Raw genomic sequence first — 13,496 nt, forward strand, 5'->3', positions numbered from 1 at the left:
ATTTCCTCCTCAGTAGGGATCTTGTAAAGTAGTTTGTTGTCCATATTCAAGATCTTGTTTGGAAAGAGTTCTTCTAACTCAATGTTTGGAGTGGGATTAGACAAATTATATATGCTTTTGAAATGTTCCAAAAAGGTGTTCTAAATTTCAAAATGTTTAGTTGTTCAGTGATTATGATTCATCTTTAAGCTTTCAATTGAATTAACTCTCGTTTTGATAGTGTTTGACAAGTGAAAGAATTTTGTGTTGAGGTCAGTTGTTATCAACCATTGAACACTTGACTTTTGCTTCCAAAGGATTTCTTCCATCTTAAGCTGCTCATTAAGGAGTTCATTGATTTTAGCTTCAGAATTCATGGTTTGAATGGTGAGATCATTGTTTTGGATGTGAGAAAGAGTTTGCTTCAAAATTTTTTATGGAATTATGAATTTTTCCAAAGTAATTCTTGTTCCACATTTTTAAAAGCTTTTTTTACCTCTTTCAATTTTTTTGATAGAATAAAATTAGGGGTTCCCACATAAGAGGTATTTCAACCTTTTTGCACCACCATCTGACATATCAGGTCCCTTATTTAGAATTTTTTAAATTTAAAAGGATTTCTGTGATATCTACTTCCCATGGTGTCTAGAATTATGGGTAAATGGTCCAAAGAGCTGATGGGTAGGTATTGGAGGGCGGCGTTTGGGAAAAAGTTTATCCAAGGAGAATTAGCAATTCATCTGTCAAGCCTTTCTCTGATATTTCTATTTCCTTGTCTGTTATTAGTCCATGAAAATCAATATCAACCATTCCATTTGTTTCCATGTGAGCTCTAAAACCATTTGATTTTGAGGAGTAAGCAAAAAGTCAATCTTATAATTTTTCAGATTGTTTAAGGACATTATTAAAAATGCTAAGAACAAGATCATGAAAGCTATTAGTAATCCTCTCGAGAGTATCCCAAAAATTCCATTTTTTATTGTGTTGAGCAGGGCAATAAACAAGGTTTAAGCCACGGGTAATGAACACGGTTCGAGTACACAATCATGGTCATTACATTATTATTCATACAGACTGGTTCTACATCCATACCATTTTTCCACAAACAAAAGTCCACCCCATCTACTGTTTGATGGAATATTTACATACAAGTTAAAACTTAATCTATTCACAATATTACTAGTATTTACATCATTCAAAATTGTCTCAGATAGGAAGACGACATCAGGTTTTAGAGACCTAATGTTTGCCCTCAAGTTTCTAATTGCACGGGGATGGGCAAGCCTTTTTCATCCGATGGTAGTATAGGCCCTGCCATGTCGACTTCAGAAACCAATGAAAAAAACTTTAAAGGTTGAGTCTGAGACATATTACCCAAGTGTCTCGTCTCCTTTCTGTTTGCTTTCTGAGATGTTGCGCTTTTTCCTTTTAACATGCTGAAAATATTTTGCAATTAGGATCTCCTCCATTTCCTAAGTGTCTAAAGTTCTAAGGTTACCATGCTTTGGCTTGTTATGTTTGCTGATTGAGGTTTGTATTTCCTCTCCAAGTAATGCCATCTCTCCCTGCGCTTCATGAGTTTGCCATTTCTTTGAACTAAGTTCCAACTGTTTAGTGTGATTTTGAGTTGAAATCGTTAGGTTTTGTGATGCAGTTCGGGAAAAGGAAGAGGAGTGAGAATGATGCTTGATTTTCAAGTGAGCTGGGTTGTGATAGTGGACCACTGGATTTATTGGCTGGTCATTGATTATTTTCGTGAAGCTTAGATCGCGATTTTGTTTGCTAGTCATTGGGTTATTTTCGATTTAGTCATTGTTGGTTGGGTTAAGGAATCTCGAGTTTCCTGAAATAGAATTTGGTTGGACTAAGTTGGTTAGTTGCTTGTAGGCCTATGCATAAAATTGAGTGGGTCGATCCGTCCGCAACAACCGACATGAGCCCACCCGACAAAAGTTAGGTTCTTCAGATCCAAATCACTAGCAGGTTGAACCAAGGGAATATTGGTCGAAACCAATACCGACTATTTCTTTATTTCATTTTGAACCCAAGCAAGCTCTCCCCCTCAAAGATTCACAAACCCTAGCCATCAATGCACCACTCCATTCATTGTCACCGTTCATATTCGCCATCGTCTGCGCCGTCATGACGTCGTCTTCATCGTTTGTGGTCATCCAAGCCAGTGAGTCCCTCTATTTAGCGCATTTCCCCCAAAACTAAAAACTGAAAAAATGATTATGTGTTGGGTTTTGTTTCGTGTGATTTTGTGCTAGGTTTTTCCTTGTGTGATTTATCTTCTTCTTTTACCCTATAAACATAGCAACATTTTCTAAACTTCATTATATATGAGAAGTTCTTGCTAGTATTTTTCATATGTGATGTTAACAATCCAGCGGTTGGATTCAACAAGTTGGGAAAAAGTCTCATGCCTACAAATTTTGAATTTGGGTCTTCGTATTCTTGTAATGAGTTGCCCAGTCAAACTTAATTGCTTCTCATCTTGAGGAAGGCCGGCCCAAAGCAGACTCTGGAGAAATTCCAACTTGATTGCTACTTGTTTAATTTTTCTCTGTAATCTCTGTATCTCTACATTTTCTCTCAGTTGTTATATGGGCTTGACATGCTCTTGCTCCTTGATGTAAGAGAATTTTTTTTTTCCTTTTACAAGTTCGATTTTCTAAGCACATTAAAATCAAGTTGCATTTTGCTCAGGCAACCCAACTTTTCTAGGTTATTATTTTAAGAGGCTTGACATAGCATCAATTGAGGAATGCATGCAGAGCTATTGGAACTATTGTGTACCCATTTCTGAAAAATTTTATTGTTTGTCTTATTTTCTACTAATCTATATATACTAGTTTTATAGGACTATTATGTTGTGTGGTATCAGGGTGAATAAAGGCATCAATTGATCACAGACAATGCATAATTCTTTGTCTTCTATATACTAGTCTAGGTCCCTACATGTTTAATTATGTTTGGTTTAATTCTACATGTTTGTTTCCATGAAAGTCTTTAGAATACTCAATCAATTTCTAAACTTCTTAAATAGGAAACCCAATGTTAGTTTCTAAACCTTTGATATTGGATTTTTAGATTCAGTTGAAAATTTCAGTTTCTTACATTATTTCCTTTGCTACTAATATATTGATCTTGCCAATCTGTTAGAGTGACTCAAAACAAATGATGAATGACAGTATTTTTCAACATCTTCCTAGTCAGGAGATAGTCTTCATAAAAAGGAACAACTGAAAGAAAAGGCACCAAAAGCTTGGCATGTGGATGGATTAGAGTGTTTTTGCATCACTTATTTCTTTTAATTACAAGTCATGGATGGAAGGCATTTGGTTCATTGTTCTTTTGTGTGTGTCTCTCTCTCTGTCTCTCTCTTTTTTTTTTTTTACCCCAAAGTTGATGGGGAAAGTGTTTTTCTTCAACTATTATTTTATTTTGGTTTATTAGCCACAAAGTGGAGGATGCTACATGAGTTGGTTATAGCAATTTGTGTCTACACTTGATTAGTTTTTGTACATATATTTGAAGTGGATTTTGGCTTACTAGAGAGGTTGATGTCAAATTCAAATATGTTGCACTATCGGATTAATTGATGATAAATGAATAACCCACTACGGAATGTACAAATATAGAAAGGGGAAAAAACCCCGAAGTGGACCTAACCCGACGATACAGATGGGTCGGGTTAGTTTGGCGCGCTTTGATAATCAGGTCGAGTCAGACCAGGCACAAACCCGTCGTTGTCTCATCGGTTTACAGGCCTAGTTGCTTAGGCTGGGCTATGCCAACAAACGGATTATCATTCAAATGTCCTTGATTAATGGGCTAGTTTGAAGGGGCTGGATCATGCATTGAGGAATTAAAGTTCATCTTTATTGAGTTGCAAGATTGGGCCAGGCTTGGAGTTGGGTGAAATGGAGTTGATTTTATTGCAAGACACAACCTGCCTGATGGGCTCACTAACAGGGAAATTGCATGGGCCTTTGGTGTGTAATCGGTTGGGCTTTTAAGTTGCTCAAACTGTGCTATAATGCTTTTGAAGATTGAATTTGGTTCCTCTATGGGTGCATGCTATTCCGTGGGTTTGGTTTGCTTGCCAAAGGAAACGGGTGAAGTGATGGGAGTTAATGAGTGTGGGCTACGATTATGAGAAGGGTGCACATCTCTTACTAGCAGGTCAAGATAGTTGTGATGAGTGGAGTAGATGTTCTTGGTCAATGTGAGAAGGGGACACATTCTACTGTTGTTGTTCTGCAAAGAGGTTTGCCATGCCGTCGAGTTGCAAATTGGGCTATTCACATTAAATGAAGTCTCTTATACAGGTTGATGAGTTCACATACTTCCACGTGTGCTTTTCAACAGTTTGTCTTCCATTGCATGCATGCTGAGTTAGCTAGGTTCATTTTGCAAGTCTTCCATTTTTCCTTTCCCTTTCGAACACTGAGGGACGAATTGCCTTGTCTTCGGAGCTTCATTTCTAATTACTAGTGCCCTCATTTCCAGTTGACCCAATCTAGCCACATGATGATGGCTCTTTGTTTGATCCAGTCTCCTTATAGCCATGTTCTTAGCTCTCATCCACGGGCAGTAGTTAGTCACTTCAGTTTGAGCTTGAAATAGGGGACATGCTTGCTATATATGACCTAAGCACCCATAGCAGTAGCAAAAATCTGAAAGCCTTTCGTACTTAAAGCTGATCCAGTTGCTTTTCTTCTAGGTCGTGAAAGGGGAAAGCCATCAGGGAGTGGATTTTCAATGTTTATTTTCACTGCACTCTCATATACCTTCTGAGGATTATCCTCATGTCCATGGCTTGCTCCACTTGTATAAAATTTCCTAGCTTTCTTGCTATTCTTTCCGCATTTGACATTGTCATGTATTCTAAAGGCAACCTGTGTATCAGGAAGATATACATCTTAAGATCTATTTCTTGCAAACTTAAGCCGATGGGCCAGTCTCTAACTAGCATGTGAAAACCTCTGATATTTCATGGTCACTGCTCTAATACTCTAATTTCTTCATCCTATATCGAGAAAGTGAAAAGAAGTGTATTGTGGATAGGTCTTCAATGGAGAGCTTGGTCACGAATCTCCATGCTACCTTTATTGTAGCATGCAAAGTGTGCTTGATGAGCGGCTTGGAGGAGATAATATGGACATGTTCTAAAAGAAATGCTACAGTTTCAATTTATGGCTAAAGATCTAGGTTAATCCATTTTAGGGACTCTGAGGGTTTGAGATTCTTTCCTTTTTTGACTGTGAGTTATGGACTGTTGCACTCTTCTTAGAGTTATTAGGGGGGGTCAAGGGTAGTTGAAAGGTTTGCAAGAAGTGAAAGTATTTGGTTTTTCCATGTTTGAATTGTGGACTAGTCATTGAGGAGAAAGGTTTGTGGAAATATGTGCAGGAGTTATGCGGGTGTGTTTAAAGTTGATTTAATTGGAGATAGCGAAGGACTTCCTAGATAGTTATGGTTTGGTTAATGAAACCGGGAATGGAACTAGGTTAAGTGGGGTTTGACTCACTGGAGAGGAAGAGAGAACTCATCTTGGAGAGAGAGTTGGTAATTGCTTATATTATCACAACATACTAAGTAATTAAAATTACTTGTGTAAATATTAATTTAATTTGACTGACATGTACTCCTAGATAATTACTTAATAATCAACACTCGAAGATAATTAAGTCAATTTGGGAGTTATATATATTCCTCCATGCATCAATCTTTCTTTGAGAGCTTTTCGCAAACTTGTCTAGACCCTTCAAAGGAGATTTTTAGTAAGTAGATTATCGATCTCTAATCTTCCATCGTCTTATTCTAATTTTCAATTATACAAAAAATCAATGCCCATGCCATTGGTATTTTGTGCATTTGAAGATTCGAGGAAGGTACTTTTTAAATTTCTTTAATAATAAAAAATACTGATACATAACTACTACGTTATAACCAATCAAAATTAAACACTTATCGTATTTATATATTATTCATTTTTTCAAAAAAATAAAAACACTGCCAACATAAATATTAAAAAAAAAAAATGAGCCACCAAGCCCTTCCAAGAAAAGGAAAACCGTTAAGAAGTAAGAACAACCGAAATTTAGCCCAATATCATGCCCATTATTTCGGCCCCAAAAATGCAGATCTAAAAAAATAAAAAATAAAAAAATAAAAGAATAAAAAATAAACTAGTTATGTTTCCTATAGAAAGTCTTCAAACAGGAGAGTCCATTGAATGACCCTAGTTAGGCAGTTGGGTTTAAATAAAAAGATTCGGACAAACAAATAAGGCTAAAAAGATGCATAAAAAACTTGGGATAACGTTAGGCCAAACCTGTTCAATTTGATAAGTAATATGAAAATTTTGAGTTTTAAAATAAAATATTAAAATATTATATTTTAATATTATTATTGTTTTGAAATTTAAAAAAGTTAAAGAAAAAATTAAATTATTTATTATATTTTATATGAGAATTTAAAAAAATTGTAATGATGAGATAAGAATTTTAAGAATGAGATGAGAATTTCTTGGTGCCAAACCTACTAAGTTGAGTTAGCCTATTTTGTTGAGAAAAGTACAACTACCACAAATAGATCGATCCCATAAAAATAAATTTATAAATTTTTATGATTTCATATGATACATTAGATTTACTTTACAATAAAATAATTTTACAATATAACGTATAGATCATATTAATTAGCCACGTTAGTTTGTAAATTTACTTTTGTAGAATCTTTTTATAACTAAAATATTTGTATTTTTATTTTATTTTATTTATCATTAATTCAAGTTCTAGTTTGGGTTTGCATGTGAATTAGAAAATTTTGAATATATATTGTTAGTTTATATATATACTAGATGAAAGCAACGTGCAATGCACGTTTGCTTAGTTTATATGTAAATTTTTTGGTTAAGAAATAATTTTTTATTAATAAAGATATAATATTTTTGGTTAATTAAATAACTAATGATGTAATGTTTATATAATTGATAAATAATGAAACATTGTGATATATTAAAAAAGAAGAGCATTAATAGAATCTATAACATAATCCTATAAATAAATATCACTCATAGTTCTATGAAAGCTGTTTGAGATCATTTTGATTCTAACATGAGGATTCAGCATTTTCTTCATCTTCCACTGCTTCAATAGAGAGGACATTAAATTACCTATATTTTTTCTCCTTAAGTTTCTCTGGATCTGCATAGACTTGAATCTTCTAAATTTTTTTTTTGATAATTTATCTACAATGCATTTAATATACGGTCAATTTTCCTACAAAATAAAATTTGAATAACTTTACATAATTAATAAAAAAAAAACCCAATTTTTTTTGTAATTAATTCATTATAACAAAACTCAACTTTTGAAGAAAAATTAAAGAGATACCTCTCCAGTATGTTCCATCAATTCAACTGATGAACAACCAAGTGTCTGTTCTGCTACTTCACCAAATATAGTAGCAGCTAGCTTTCTAGTATTATCGTCTAATTCAATATATGCCCTAGTACTTTAAATGCATTGAATATATTTATTTCAATTTGAATGGTGTTAAATTATAAATTAAATAAGACATAAATTTTAAATTAAAATTGTAAGATACATACCGTGGTTTGCAGACTCTTTAGCTTTTGCAATACATACAAACGAAGCTTTCATTGTATTTATATCCAGTTCCTCTTCATCAAAAACAAAATGATCACACTGGAGCTCCTTTATGTTCATTAGGCAATCCTTTCCGTGCTTTTTTTAAGTTAACGTATGCAATTTAATATTAATAGAAGAAAATTTATAATTTCACGTTTGTGTTTTTATATTTAATAAAATATTTTTATAGCATAATTTAATTTTAAAAATAAATTTTAATTTTTTTTAATATTCTTGCTTCATTATTTTCTTCTAATGTTTTTTTAAATATTTATCTCTTTTAAATCAAATAAAAAATTAAAAGTAATTATATTATTTATTTCAGAGAAATTATAATATAAATACTATCATTTATATTATTATTTATTTCACATGTTAGCCCGCATGAAACACTTCTAAAGGAAAGAGTACTAATATGACAGTAAATAAACATTACCACTTCAATACAAAGTAAAAGCTAAGCTAGTCCCTAAACATGACACGTACGTACGATAATTTGTTCAAAAGTTACAGTGAGTTGGCAAAAAGCTAGCCATTGGATGAACCTTCTTGAGAGGTGTTTTGAATATACTTTAATGCAAGTAGTTGTATGAACCTTCTTGACAGGCATTTTGCTATTCTTGTGTCCTACAAAATTGCTTTCTGAAATCTCCAGTCACATTCCTAATTCTCCAATAACTCCCTTCGAAAATTTTAAATCTTTCCCCTAAACCTCCAATCCTTCCCGATCACTTGCCTCTGAATTCTAGCCGTATCTCACCTAGGGTTTAGATCCATTTTTCCCTCCTAAATCTAGAGTTCCATTATTTACTTCCCCTATTTTTCCCTGCTTTCTAATGTAATCTAGTTTTTTTTTTTTTTTAAATATCGTTCTTACTACCATCAGTTATATGATCTATTATTGATTTATAGATTTTAGTTCAATTTATGGTTTCGAATATTGATCCTGAAAGTTGTAATTTTGGCTTCGACGAGTTTTGGGGGAGGATTTTTTTAACTGGAGTTATGAGTTTTGTCCCCAAAATCGTTGTTTTTGTAGAAAACTTGGCTTTGAAGGCTTTAGGGATAGGGTCATCGAAAACACTTTTGCCCAGTTCGGTCCTAGAAATAGAGAATAAAGTGCTTTTTGGCCAAAGTGGTGCTTAGATCTAAAGCTCATCCGGTGGTAATGGAAAATTTCTTGTATATCCAGTGTAATGTCTATCTATGAAGTCAAATTTGGATTTCCCGAGGGTAATATTCAAGGATTAATGGTGTTTCAGTCTTTTCCATTAAAGACTTGGTTAACCAATCCTCTTCATACTTGTTGTACATGCAATATGCAAGCTTTATTGGTTGAGCACAGCTATGTGCCATTGATGAACCGATGAGAAATTTAGTATCATTAGCAGTCACATCGGGAAAAGTTTTCAATGTCACGTTTGAAACCAAACAATGAGAATTTCAAAGATGCAGGTAGGATTTTGAATCATGATAATGTTCTGTTACATTTATTTTGAATTGGTTTATCATTGCCAGTGCCTATTGGTTCTTAAAGTCCTATGCAAGTTTTGTCCCTTATTTATATTTGGGTTGATGTGTTATTATTATTATCTTTATTACCATTTTAATTTTGGTTTGGATTTCTTAATTCTATTTTCCTTTTCTAAATGGAAAAGGTAAACGTACTGTTGGTGGAGGAGGGTGTGGTTTGAGCCTGCATTTGTTGTTATAAATGGGTGAATGCTTGTTGTGATATAATGAGGAAATGTTAGATTGCTGGGTTGGTTTGTTGTATTCAGAAATGGGAATAGATGTAAGATGTTTAATAAAATGCTCAAATGAGTTGATTTGGTTAGATTGCTGCGTAAAAAACCACTTGACACCTAACCAGCTCTAAATGCTCCTCTTGATGAAAAGAAGGGTGGGGATTTATTTAATATTTATCAATGCTTACCAGCTGTAAACTAACTTTATTAACATCTTATCAACTAAGGAAACTGACACTTGCATTCTTCTATTAGTGTATTTGACATTTGAAAATCAAAAAGATTTCTTGTGTTTTTCGTTCGTCTGACTGTGGGTTGTGTGTTTTGTCTTTTATATCCTTCTGTTTTCAGTTTTGTGTCCGTTTATGTGCAGATATTTTAGTCTTACATCCTGTGATTTGACCGTTATATCAGTGATATTTTCTCTAAATAATTTTAGACCACACAGTCTCTCATTCTCTCCTTCTTCTCCCTCTCAACTCAGACCCCTTCTTTTCTCTCTCTCTCTACCTCGTGACCCTAGATTTCTCTAGAAGCTGTGAGACCCAGCCCCAACGCCTCTCTCTCCTTCTGTTTCCATCATCTTGAACTCAACCTCTGCAATTTCCAGCTAGATCTACTGCTTCTCATCTTGATCTCCTCCACTTCACTTTAGAAATGGTAGTTTCGGTATCTCTCTCTCTCTCTCTCTCTCTCTCTCTCTCTCTCTCTCTCTCCATGGCTAGAGAAGCCTAGCTCTGACTTAGTTTCTTTTTTTCCTTTTTTATGTGTTAATTTGTTCGAGTCAATCTTTGTTTGGTGCAAAGTTACATGCAGTTTACCACTAAAAGCAGTTTAATAAATAGGTTTAGATTTTTTTCCACTTGCATGTCATGGTTTTATCTTTACGCAAATATTTCTCTCTAAGACCCTCATTTTCTTAGTTTCTTATAATTTTATTTTTCAGGTTGTATACGAGAGGGACACGAAGAAAACACTCAGTCGATCTCGATTGCAGTAGATCTTCGTCACTGGTTGCTATGTAAGTATTACGGATCTTATTGCTCCATCACCAATTGCTCTATAAATTTTACAATGCCCTAACCTAGATATTTCTTTCATATATTTTTTTTTGCATATAAGGGCTAATGTTGCAAATCTGGTTGTGAATATATATGGTGTTGAATCTATTTTGTACTGCACTTATCTCATGATTTCTTGTTTCTTTTTATCTCTTGTTTTTTATGGATTATGTTTTTAAGCATTTTTTGCTTTTTCTTGCATAGAACATTAATTTTAAGTTGAAATAATAATATTTTTATCAGAAAATGAAAGCTTCCTAATGATAAATTAATTATCAAGTGGTACCACCTACGTACTAATCATCTCCAGATCCAGTACGACTTAATATTTCTCAAGCTATCTAGACTTAATTTGTTATAAATACATGCTTCCCTAGTTGCTGTTGTTTTGTACTCTATTTTTTGTTATAGGTTTTTCTACATAAATATGGTAAGATGTTTCATATCATAAGTTTTGTATGAAATGAAGCATCTATACAACTTTTTATGCTTAAGTCAGATTACAGTTTGTGTTTATTAAAAATTTATGGGTTTTATTTTTTTGGTTTGCATGTCATTATTTTTATTTCTTTTTTAATTGGTAGGCAAAGTTTTCTTACTGAAACTGTTCAGTTGATATTTATTTTGATGTAGCTAAGTTCTTGATCAATCCTAGAACTTGAGTATACTAAACCAAACCAACCTATTTGCAAGACTTAAAAAAAGAGACTATCTCAAAAACTTTTGACAGTTTTTTCTCCAGTTTAATGCATTTGTGTTTGCATTGTTTGAATCTATGTCTAATTATAATATACCAATTAGATTGTAAAAGAAAAAAAAAAATAGGTGGATTTGGTAAATAATATTGTTGATAATAGTATTGTGTTTGTTTTATATTGATTTCAATTCTAATTACCCATGAGTTGCTTTATGCCTCAATTATGAAAAACAACATCAATTCTATTGTTTTGTACTCTGTTTTTTGTTATAGGTATTTCTAATAAGTTTTATGAATTTCTACATAAATATGTTTAGATGTTTCATATCATAATTTTGGTATGAACTGAAGGATCTATACAACTTTTTATGCTCAAGTCAGATTGCAGTTTGTGTTTATTAAAAATTTATGGGTTTAATTTTTTTGGTTTGCATGTCATTATTTTTATTGGTGGCTTTGACCTGTGTAGTGAAGGCTTTTCCTAAGGATGACCCAACCAAGCCCTTGTTTTTTTTTCATCTTTTCTCTATTTATGGTTTCTTGCGGTTCTTAAGCATCCCCTTGTTTTCATCTCTTCAAGTCTTTGGCTGAGAAAACCAGTATCTTGAATTACAATTTAAATTCTAATGAAGTTGTGTTAGCATTCTCGTGCAAAGGATGTTTTGGTAGAATTGACTTTGCACACTGTTATTCTTCTCCTTAGGAGATCTTAGAAGTAATTTTTTCAAGCTATTACAGTTGGTTCTAAGGTAGGTGCAATATGTTGGTTTTTTCTACATCTGGTTCTGTACAATACTGGATTCAAATTGTGCCAGATGCATTTATTCCATTCAATCAAGCTTGTGTAGTAATGTACAGTTTTGTTTCCTTCCTGTTGGCAAGCAATTGATGTTTTAGTGGTCTGCCTATTGGAATTGATGTTTTAGTGGTCAGTTTCATTACATCATAAAACTTAGAGATTATTAAAAGGCAGTAATCTAGTAGCATAAAACTTAGAGATTGATGTAATGCATAGATAGATTATATATAATATAAACACAGAAAAGACAGTAAAACTAACCTTTTTAATGTACCTTCAAACCTTTGCACCACTGCACTGCTTCACCACACCTGATTTGATAGAGAGAGAGCATGGATAGGTTTTCTGAATTCAGTTTTGTGATAGGTTTTATAAAAAGTTTTATGAATTCCATGATTTTATGGTATCAGGTAGTTCATTTCTTAGAAATATGAAAAAATATATGTAATGCATGGATAAACTTATACTATAAACACACAAGAAAGTTACTCACTTTTCAATCTTCCTTCAAACCAAGGAAACCGTAGCACTAATGCACTAAAAGTAATAGAAGGTATCAGTCACTTTCCAAATGTTAGCACCATTGCACTGAAAGTAATAGAAGGGTTTTCTTAAACCCCTTTCAATGGTTGTTGGGTTCCTACGAAATGTCTCTTGGTATTCAAACTTTGAATATGACTGCTGTACTGTTTGGCCATTCGGCTGCCTCATCAAGTGATTGAAAATTACTAATTTCTCCCTGCCTACACACATGGACATAAAAGGTAACTTATTACAAATTATAAGTTATACTGTATATTATAAAAACTTATTATAAATTTCTATTACATTTGATTAAAATCTGCCTCCACAGATTTTTAACTTATATTTTCTCTCTAGTTTCAACTTCAATTCCAATGCAATAGCTGGCACACGTACAAAAGAGGAAAAATAAGAAGAAATGAGATTGTAGTCTTTCAAAATTGTAACTTATTATAATGTTTTGTCATTATAATTTATAGGAAAAGACAATAGTATCCCTGCCTAATTAATTTGGCACTATTTTTCTTAAAAAATTTGAGTTATTATATTAATAGAATTCAAACAGACAACGCATTTGGCCACTAACGGGGTATAATTATAATTTGGCACTGTTTTCCTTCAAGATTCTAAATTGTTATATAATGGATTTGAAATGGACACAACATAAATGGCTATAAAAACGGTGGCTTAACTGCTATTTAACAGGAACAACAAAACTAACGGAACAACAAGATTTTTCGTCAAAAACAATAAATTCTGTTTTATACACACTTTTTATATATAGAAGATATATATATGGTTTTTGGTAGTCTATACCTAATTATTTTTAGCTTGTGGTGTCATATTATCGTTGGGAGTTAGTATATATACGTATAGTTCCCATTTGGAGATTGTTCATGTAAATCTATATAGTTATTTAAAAAAAAAAAATTTAAAATTACAATAAGATACTTCTTAAAATGATTTTTTTTTCCTATTTTATCCCTATATCTCAATGGGTCTGCATACGCTGTTACTCACTTGAGA

At 32.9% G+C, this 13,496-nt stretch overlaps 1 long non-coding RNA gene across 1 annotated transcript; it reads left to right on the forward strand.

Moving 5' to 3' along the window:
• Positions 1-8,266: 8,266 nt before the first annotated feature.
• Positions 8,267-13,051, forward strand: LOC122295973. Its single transcript, XR_006238342.1, has 2 exons — positions 8,267-9,098; positions 10,338-13,051. It is a non-coding gene; the product is annotated as an uncharacterized LOC122295973 (long non-coding RNA).
• The last annotated feature ends 445 nt before the right edge of the window (positions 13,052-13,496 follow it).

The sequence above is a fragment of the Carya illinoinensis genome, chromosome 15, assembly GCF_018687715.1.
Source record: "Carya illinoinensis cultivar Pawnee chromosome 15, C.illinoinensisPawnee_v1, whole genome shotgun sequence".
Classification (NCBI taxonomy): Eukaryota; Viridiplantae; Streptophyta; class Magnoliopsida; order Fagales; family Juglandaceae; genus Carya; species Carya illinoinensis.